Raw genomic sequence first — 9,848 nt, 5'->3', positions numbered from 1 at the left:
GCCTTGGCACGCATCCTGTATCTTTTGTGAAAGACGCCTACGAATGTTTGCATGAGCAAATATCACTACAAAATTTCTAATTATTGGTTAAATTTAAGTTGAAAGTTTGAATAACTTAACTGGAATGGTAACGGAAATAGACGTTGCTGTGAGACAAAGAATTTTATATAACAACATTTCATTTTATTAAATCATGAAAATAACTCCTTGATCACTCACTTTACTTAATGGTACGGTTATATGGAATGCTGGCCCGTCGTCAGTGATACAAAAAAAGTAGCAATTTTATGCAACCTGACTATATGTCCTAACTAAGATGACTATAGCAGCCATCACGCAGAGCGTCTATACTCACCATTGTCTCAGCAGGGAATGCCTACCCGCCTCCACCCACCGAGCGAGGTGGCACAGTGGTTAGCACACTGGACTCGCATTCGGGAGGATGACGGTTCAATCCCGCGTCCGGGTATCCTGATTTAGGTTTCCCGTGAATTCCCTAAATCGCTCCAGGCAAATGCCGGGATGGTTCCTTTGAAAGGGCACGGCCGACTTCCTTCCCTAATCCGATGAGACCGATGACCTCACTGTTTGGTCTCTTCCCCCAAACAATCCAACCCGTCTCCGCTCGTCCGGTGTCCACACATGGCGGCCGGAAGGGCTCACAGAGTCTGCTCAGCGGCTGTTTGCCAGCATAACGGGGCCTGCTAACGCGCGGGGAACTTACGTATCTCTTGTCTAGTGCAGTCACACTCTACTGGATACAATGGTTGGCTAAACTGCATCTCCACATTCAGAGAACCCACAGCAGACAGCCCACGCATACGTCAGCAGACGACCCGCATTCACATTTGCAGACTATGCTAAGAGTGATAATACAACATAATTCGGGATTAAAATTTCCTGAGTGTCGGAAGGGCACCCAGGTGTGTTTTGAGCACGTGACTCTTGTAACAAGCCATGTAGCGGCTCACATGGAGCCGTTACATAACCTTCCCCTTCTGAGAAAAAAATGAGCAGTAAGTGTCCTTGCTTTGGAAGGAATTTTCAAACTTTTTTTTAAATCATAGTGGCGAGGGCTGCGTCATATGAATATGTGGTTGACCACTAATTTTAAGTACACAAAATCCTAATCATCTAATATATACAACATAATATATGGAAATTATTAACTATTAACAAATTATTCTCCTCTAGTGAATATCGACGCAACTCTAATGCAGTAACATATACGCCCATGCCCTTCCGGAACATCACTGCGCAAAACATACATGATTTGACTTAGCATTAAAGCTGAACGCAGGTCATTTCTGCTATTCCCCAGGCCAAGCATTCCGTTTTAAATGTTATGTAAGTGAGTACAATTTTGAAATTGTTACCAAAGACATGATCATTTTCTACGTTTTAAACATTCGAGATCTCAAGAATCTTTCACATGCTCGTTTACAAATACATACTTCTCATAAAACATGTATACAAATCGATAATCAACTTTTGGGCACTAAAATTAATAGTATCTTTTCGTAAGTGTGTCCACCTTTGAAATAATCTACAACACAGAGGAAAACACATAAAATCTTTAAACTTGAAAAATTTACGCAAATTACATGATAAACTTAACCAAGTTCAGTTATTACATTTCCCAGCTTATTTTGGCCTTTTATAAGTATTTTCTCTTAGGCAACGGTCTTGCCGCAGTGGATACACCGGTTCCCGTGAGAGCACCGAAGTTAAGCGCTGTCGGGCGTGGTCGGCACTTGGATGGGTGACCATCCAGATCGCCATGCGCTGTTGCCATTTTTCGGGGTGCACTCAGCCTCGTGATGCCAATTGAGGAGCTACTCGACCGACTAGTAGCGGTCTCGGTCAAGAATACCATCATGACCGGGAGAGCTGTGTGTTGACCACACACCCCTCCTTTCCGCATCCTCCTCTGAGGATGACACGGCGGTCGGATGGTCCCCATGGGCCACTTGTGGTCTGTAGACGGAGTGGTTATAAGTATTTTCCCTTTTTTTCAAATTGGTCACACAATTATGATTAAAATTTCTGATATTATCATATAAAGTTGTTAAAATACTTTTAAGTTTCATTGATGAACTTCGGATTAATGTGGTAAAGTCCTTTCTTTAACATTTTCTTTAGTTAGAAAACAAAAGATCTGTTTGAAATTAAAATTTCCTTTTCGCTACAAAAATCACAGATTTTAAGAAATCAGTCTCTATCATTAACACCGAACATTTTTGGAAATTTACATAAAGATAATATGAGTATAAAATAAGGTCCGATGGAGGAAGAAAAAACCTTTACCTTTGCGGCACTTTCAAGCACTTTTATACCCTCCACTATTGGCCTTGGGGCATTTGGAGGACATCCGTGCTGGGCTACTTGGTGGGCAGAGGGGAGAAACTCGTTGTGCAGGTAGGGACTGTAGACTGTCACGCAGATCGACTCCTTGCCTCTGGCTTCTCCCTCACGATTTGGCAGCAGCTCAACAGGACCTGTGGTGCTCCGTGTTTACAGCCGCCACCGGCCACGGCTGCACGTGTTTCCGCGTCATGTGAGCGACGACCTCAAGGGCAGGTTGAACTCACCCCAGCTGTCGTCGCCTCTTGCCTGGAGTGCCTGGACCCGCCTACTCATGACGTCACCCCCTCTGTAGCTTCATCCATCTTTCTTCCTTCTGCGGTCCCGACATGCCCGACTCTGGTGGTGAGTCTGCCATGTCTCTTGATGCGGTACTGTAGACACTGTGGGTCTAGTGGTGTTGCTAACACGTCACCACTGGTGCCGGGCCCCTTACGTGAACCCGTCCCTCTTCTCTCACCCATCCTGCCGCATCGCAATGCCTGACCTATGGTAGCCAAGCTCGCCTCTTGCGGTCGCTGCAGTCTTCCATTTCGTATTTGGCAACGGCTGCCAAGCTGGCAGCGCGTCGCCTTGCGGGTCGTCCGTACGGACTGCCCGTGACCATTTGACGTTTCTGCGCGACTCGCCCATTGTTGGGGGGCGTGTCGCCTGTCAGCGTGGGCGCTCGGCAGGTGTGTGTCACTACCTCTCGCCACGTCCCCGTGCTGCTCGTGCTGCTGCTCGAAGGAATCGTTAGCGCTAGGATTTCACCCGGAACAAGTCCCGCCCACTCACCCCCGGTTTTCCCGGTCTTTGTTCGCCGCCTGGGCATCGTTTCAGTTGACCCACGTGGCTTACCGCGTTCGGCTGCACTTGGAGTGAATGTTACATTAATATCTTGCTAGGTCTTAAATTTTCCCAGGTAGTTAAAAGACACATTACAAGAAACGTGCACAATTGGCTTCAGCTGTGCCAGGTACTTCCACAGCAAACATAACAGAAAACAATGTAGCACTGAATTCTTTAAATACGAGAACTCAGTATCCACATGAATACTCTATGAAGAAACATACTTCTATGTGAGGAAAAGCACCCAAAGCTAGAACAGGATAAACGTACCCTCAAAGAATAATTTGTCTGGAGAAAAAGGAACCACAGTATACTTGACACTTAAGTTTCAGAACTCAGACAGTATATGTGAAACAAGCACCAATGTTCACTATACTTCCAGACGGCATCAAAATTACTTTGTTGTTGCTAGATCGATCCAAGCTGATTTTGCGTGTTATTCACTGAATAGTTTTGCTGAAAAATTTTAGGGAGAAAGAAGAACTAGCTCAGCATGAAGGACGTTTTACAGCCGTGAAACACCGCAGCATATATTTCCTCCATAACTGCTCTGTGACAAACATAAACATCACATTATTATTTTAAAAAAATGGTTTGAATGACATTTACGAAATTAATAAATCTTTTGGTTAAAAACAGACAGGACAAAGAATAACGACACATTATTTTCCTGAGACGTTTGCAACAGCATATAGGTCACTAATCACACAGAAACAGCCACAATTCTTGGTAACCTCGTTTATAATGCGCAGGTATGGCATTGGAAGAATTTACAAGTTAAAATTCACCCATTACCCATGCAAATACTAACGAAATATGTCATACATGCAAATATCTTACTGCTTTCACTAGGCATTTCTACTTTATGACATTCTTATATTCTTTAATTTTCGTGAGCTACTATGAGGGCCTACATAAACAAAACAACCTTCACTTATTTCTATATAACGGTGATTTTAGACAACAGAGTTATTCGAGTGCATCCGTGGCTTTACTACCGACATGACAGATTCAAGACCATTGTTTTCGCATTGTATGTTTGCTCTGCTGTTTCCCTCAAATAAATGTATTATAATAAGTGAATTAGTTAATGAAAATTTCTCCTTATTGCCCTTAAATAACATCACGTAATTTTTTGTTTTCTATTGCTGGAGATGCTTTGAATTCTCTATAAACATTTTTATTTCTTTAATAGTGCAGATTCATATTACATTACTATCCAGAAAAGCTTAAATTTCTTATCGTTACTGAATTTAATCACAGTATAACACGTGTTATACTGCGACGATAACAACTTTGTTGTAGCTTCCAGTTTGCGGAACTGGCGGCTGTTTAGGGGAGGGCCTTACACAACATGGATAGGCGTGGAGGGGGGTGAATGGGCGGGAATTGTTCCGGGTGAAATCCTAGCGCTAAGGACACGTGCTGCTCGACCGCCTGGAGTGGCCGCCGCTTGCGCCGAGCGATGGGGAGGGCCCACGTTGTCGCCTCCGGCGGACCGTGGACAGCGTCCGTCAATCAGGGAATTCCAGACGCGTCCCGCTCGCCCCATCGTCAACCGCTAACCGCCTTCGCCTCTAGCCTCCACTTTTCCCAGCTGCAAGTTGCTTCTTGACGGGAATCTGTGCTCAGGAAAACACTGTTCTCAATACACCCTTCGTAATAATTTTCTAACTTTTATCTCTTCTCAATGATTCTTCATATTATGCCTTATGGGCGTTAACTTTCAAATTATATTTACAATGGCTTGTGATTCAGCTGACTATTACGTAAACAAATACTCTATCACTAGAATGAAATTTTCAGTCTACAGCGGAGTGTGCGCTGATATGAAACTTCCTGGCAGATTAAAACTGTGTGCCGGATCGAGACTCGAACTCCCGAGATATCCTTTCTTCCAGGAGTGCTAGTTCTACAAGGTTCGCAGGAGAGCTTCTGTGAAGTTTGGAAGGTACGAAACGAGGTACTGGCGGAATTAAAGGTGTGAGGACGGGGCGTGAGTCGTGCTTGGGTGGCTCAGTCGGTGGAGCACTTGCCCGCGAAAGGCAAAGGTCCCGAGTTCGAATCCCGGTCCGGCACACATTTTAATCTGCCAGGAAATTTCACTCTATCACTAATTTACAACAGTCTCATATCTTAATCATTCCCTCAATAGCTTTACAACGGGGACTTCTTATTTTACAACACTTGTAGTATTTTTACTTAAGGGGGGTAGGACGTCAAACGGGCCGACTTGGAGCAGGAGAGACACCACAGGACATTTTAATTTCAACTTTCTATACTTTTACGAATAAAACTTTGTCAGCATGACCAGGAAGGATTCAGAATTCACACTCATAGCAGTTGAAGTTCGAAAACATAACGAAATGGTTTTTTTTACATGTGAAATTTTATCATTTTTTTCACTTACTAATGGCAGTATTTGTTGCTATAGGTACACTTTTCTACATAAGTAATAGAAATTCTTCTATGAATTTTGCACAGCATACAAATCATACTTAAAGGTGTATGAAACTCTAGAGTTTCCCAGTTCTATTAAAAACTGTGGTAAAAATTGAGGTAATTAAGTATAAAATTTGTGTTTTTTCTGAACATGAAGTTTAAAATGTAACAGTTCATTCTTTATTTCATAATTTAAATAAATACTAGAGTTTCATACACCTGTGAGTATGGTATTTACGCTGTGCAAAATTCATCCAAGAATCTCTCTAACTTATCAAGAAAAGTGTACCTATAGCAACAAATGCAGCCATTAGTAAGTGAAAAAATGATGAAATTTCACACGTAAAAAATTTATTTTGTTATGTTTTCGAACTTCCACTGCAATGAGTGTGAATCCTGAATCTTTCCTGCTGATGCTGACAAAGTTTTATGAATTTATTTGTAAAAGTATAGACACTAGAAATTAAAATGTCCTGTGATGCCTCTCCTGCTCCAAGTCGGCCCCTTTGACGTCCTACCCCCCCCTTAATGGTAGACAAGAAATAAATTGAACTATAATTCCATGAATCGTTTATCAATGCTTTGTGTATCCTATCAACACTGATTAGGAAGCTAGAATATCGAGTATGAGAAGAACCCACTCATTTCTTTACACTCTCGTGTCATTCACGCCTCAAATTTCACATTCTTTTACACATATACGCAACACACACAGGCCATCTTCACTAACTACTCTGAAAGCATTCCTGGTGACGTCACATTTTCCGCATGCATAACTATTCATTTCAAGCTACTTTAAACTTAATACATAGAACATACAGAATTTCTGCCATGCATATTAACTGATTACAGACTACGTCAATGCTACATTAATAAATATAAGCACAGAACTACCATTACCACAAAGTACCTTCTTCAATGTCTTCCATGCATTCTAGAACCTTAATTTATAGGGTAATTTACTCCTCTGGCTTCCTTATTTTTGATTTTCCTTTCCGTGCCCCTGGCACGCTTCATGTGGCGTCTTACTTCCTTCCTCTTCGCCCTGTTGAAGACTGATTTGCTGCAACATAAATTCTCCCCACAAAATGTATTGTCTTTTCTTCTGCTATTAAATTTTCCTTTTAAATCTTATTATTGCCATTTTGACTCTAGTATAGGCGACTTACTCTGCCTTGTTGAAATTATACAATATCATACTAGGGACACAAAATCTATGAGTGATATTTAATCTACAAAGTAACGCTACTGACCTATATTACGTAAGTTGTACATTGATACACTGTTTGCTATTCTATTAGGGGCTTAACGTTGGATACGTGATGCAGCCCTCTCGATTTCTTTGTCCGTAGGGCATGGACTTCGATAGCATTGGGGTGAGGGATACGGCACACTCGGTAAGGTTCACTGTAAAGGCTAAGGAATATTTTGCAGATCGTTTTTCACTTGTTTGATAGCTTGTGTGATCGAACCCACACCTTTTGTCCAATATAGCCGGCCGCGGTGGCCGTGCGGTTCTAGCGCTTCAGTCCGGAACCGCGGGGCTGCTACGGTCGCAGGTTCGAATCCTGCCTCGGGCATGGATGTGTGTGATGTCCTTAGGTTAGTTAGGTTTAATTAGTTCTAAGTTCTAGGGGACTGATGACCTAAGTTGTTAAGTCCCATAGTGCTCAGAGCCATTTTTTGTCCAATATAGAAGTCGATTTTTCCTACCTCCTTTTGGTATGTCTTCTGCCTTATTTCGGCAGCGCACTTTATGTTCTTCAAAGCTATGTCTATGATCTCCTTGTGTCGGAGTTGTCTATCCTTTGACCATGCTACCAGTTCTTTGATTCGTTTCGGAGGCTCCATATTTTTCAGTACTAATACCGGTGGTAGCATCGTTGTCGCATTCGGCAGCTCGTTCAGAATTTCTTGGAATGCCTTTATATGCACGTCCCACGTATTGTGCTTGCGGCAACAGTATAGCCTACATAGCCGCCCTAACTCTTTCATGACGCATTCTGCGGGGTTAGACGATGGGTGTAAGAGCGAGATAATGTTCGCCTTCATTTTTCTCCGCTTTAACATCTGCAACCAATGTTAAGAACGGAATTGCGGCTCGTTGTGCGAGATTACCCGTTTGACCGGCCCGACCTCTCGCACGAAATCGTTTACAAATGCTGCCATAACCGTTTTCCCCGTTGCTTTCCTCAGCGGAGTGAAGTAGACAGATTTTGATGTTGGTTCCACAGCTACGAGAACGTACGCGTAGCCAGACTTCGTCCGAGTTATTGGCCCGAACAAGTCCACCGCAGCGACTTCTCGCAACCTGTTTGGAATTATCGGGTACATAGCAGCGGCGAAAGATGTGGTGGGTGACTTGGTCCTTTGACACGGCTTACACACACTGATCACCCGCTGTATTCCTTTTAGCATGTTATTAAAATAGCACGCCTCGCGTAGCTTCTGAAAGCTCTTCCGCGCTCCTAAGTGTCCCTAGCTTAGGCGGGTGTACCACACTCGTTTATTGATCATTTATTACCACTAGCCATCGCGGGTCTTCTATGCTCCCTTTCCGGAAAATAATCCCTTTTTCTATCCTATAATATTGACGAATTGCAGCTTGATTTCTGTCCCTCCACCTTTCCTTCATTTCTTTGAGTATGGGATCCTTGTCTTGTTCGCGACCGACATTCTCTAGTGACATTGTCACGAAGTTTTTGAAGGTGACATTTTTCAGCTACAAAACCCCCAGTTCACCGTCTACCCTGTTTCTTAGGCCTACCGGAGCCGGGGAGAGAGCGTCTGCAATCAGGTTCTTTTCCTCTGGTATATACTCCATTGTAAAGTTGCATTCTTGTAGGTCAAGCGCCCAGCGAGATAACCTGCCGTGGGCCAACTTTGCCGACATCAGGAATTGTAGTGCCCGATGATCGGTAAATACTTTCGTGTACTGAACGCCCAGACAACTGCCAGCCCCTCGAGTTCCGTGACTGAATAGTTTCTTTCTGCTCGCGACAGTACTCTGCTTGCGAAAGAAACGGACTTCCAGGTCGACGAATCGTTAGCGTCTTCTCCTTGAATCAGAACCGCACCAGTGCCGTTCGCCGAACCGCCCGTCATGAGGTAGAAATCGCGACTCAAGTCTAGGTGTGCGAGAATAGGTGCATTTACTAATGCCTCCTTGAACCTTTCGAATTCGTCCTGTGCTTGAGCATCCCAATACCAAACCGTATTCTTTACCGTTAACGCGGAGAGACGTGACGTGGCCAGGACGCTTAAGTTCACAAATTTCTTGAAAAAATTTGCGACTCCTAAGAATCTTTTTAGTTGCCTCTTCGTTGTTGGCCTTGGAAATTCAGCAATCGCTTTAATTCTCTCGGGGTCGGGTTGTGTGCCGTCCACCGAAACTATGTGACCTAGAAACTTCATTCTCTTACGCCCAAATTGAGATTTATCTAGGTTCACTGTTATACCAGCTCGTTTAAAAGCATTTAGTAAGCGGTTCAACATCTCATTGTGTTCTTCCCAGGATTTTTCTGCTATCAGCACATCGTCAATGTATATTGTAATTCTCTCACGTAGGTCCTCAGAAAGGATGCTGTTCAGGCCTCGTATGAACGCTGATGCAGAAACATTCAGTCCGAAAGGAAGCCGTTTAAATTGGTAACAGTTCCCATTACACAAAAATGCGCTATACTGCCTACACTCTGGATGCAACACGATTTGCCAGTATCTGGCTTTCATATCAATGGAGGTTAATCCCTTCACTCCATGGAAATGTTGCAGTAATTCTTCCATGCTCTCCGGTCTGTCTCTTTCTGTTTTAATAACCGTCTTCATTTGCGAGAATTGAGCACCAATCTCACCGATTCATCCTTTTTCGGTACCACTAAAAGCGGTGAGTTGTAAGAACTCACGGCGCGTTCAATTACGTCCTGTTCGAGCATCTTCGCGACCTCCGCCCTCACTTTTTCTTTACGTGCGGCCTCAGCTGGAATAGACTGTTTAACGTGGATGAGCTCCAATTGTAGGATAAAGGTATATAACAAATTTATATGTCAAATCACAAGTCCAGGAGTAAACAAAGTTATAGGTAACACTCTTATAGATTTTATAAAGTGCCCAGACACGCGACTACGGGAAAATTTTAGGTCTTCTTTGGCTAAGAGCATGCCATTACTAGGCTGGAGGCCACAATATACAACTACCGGATGGATCGTGTCTTC

The 9,848-nt window shown here is 43.4% G+C and overlaps 1 pseudogene; it reads left to right on the top strand.

Annotated features, from left to right (window-relative positions):
- The first annotated feature begins 1,676 nt into the window (after positions 1–1,676).
- On the top strand, positions 1,677–1,794 carry LOC126185763 (5S ribosomal RNA; annotated as a pseudogene).
- The last annotated feature ends 8,054 nt before the right edge of the window (positions 1,795–9,848 follow it).

This window comes from Schistocerca cancellata, chromosome 4 (genome assembly GCF_023864275.1).
Source record: "Schistocerca cancellata isolate TAMUIC-IGC-003103 chromosome 4, iqSchCanc2.1, whole genome shotgun sequence".
NCBI classification, from domain to species: domain Eukaryota; kingdom Metazoa; phylum Arthropoda; class Insecta; order Orthoptera; family Acrididae; genus Schistocerca; species Schistocerca cancellata.
The sequence above is the reverse complement of the archived record's forward strand: the minus strand, read 5'-3'. Positions and strand labels throughout refer to the sequence as shown.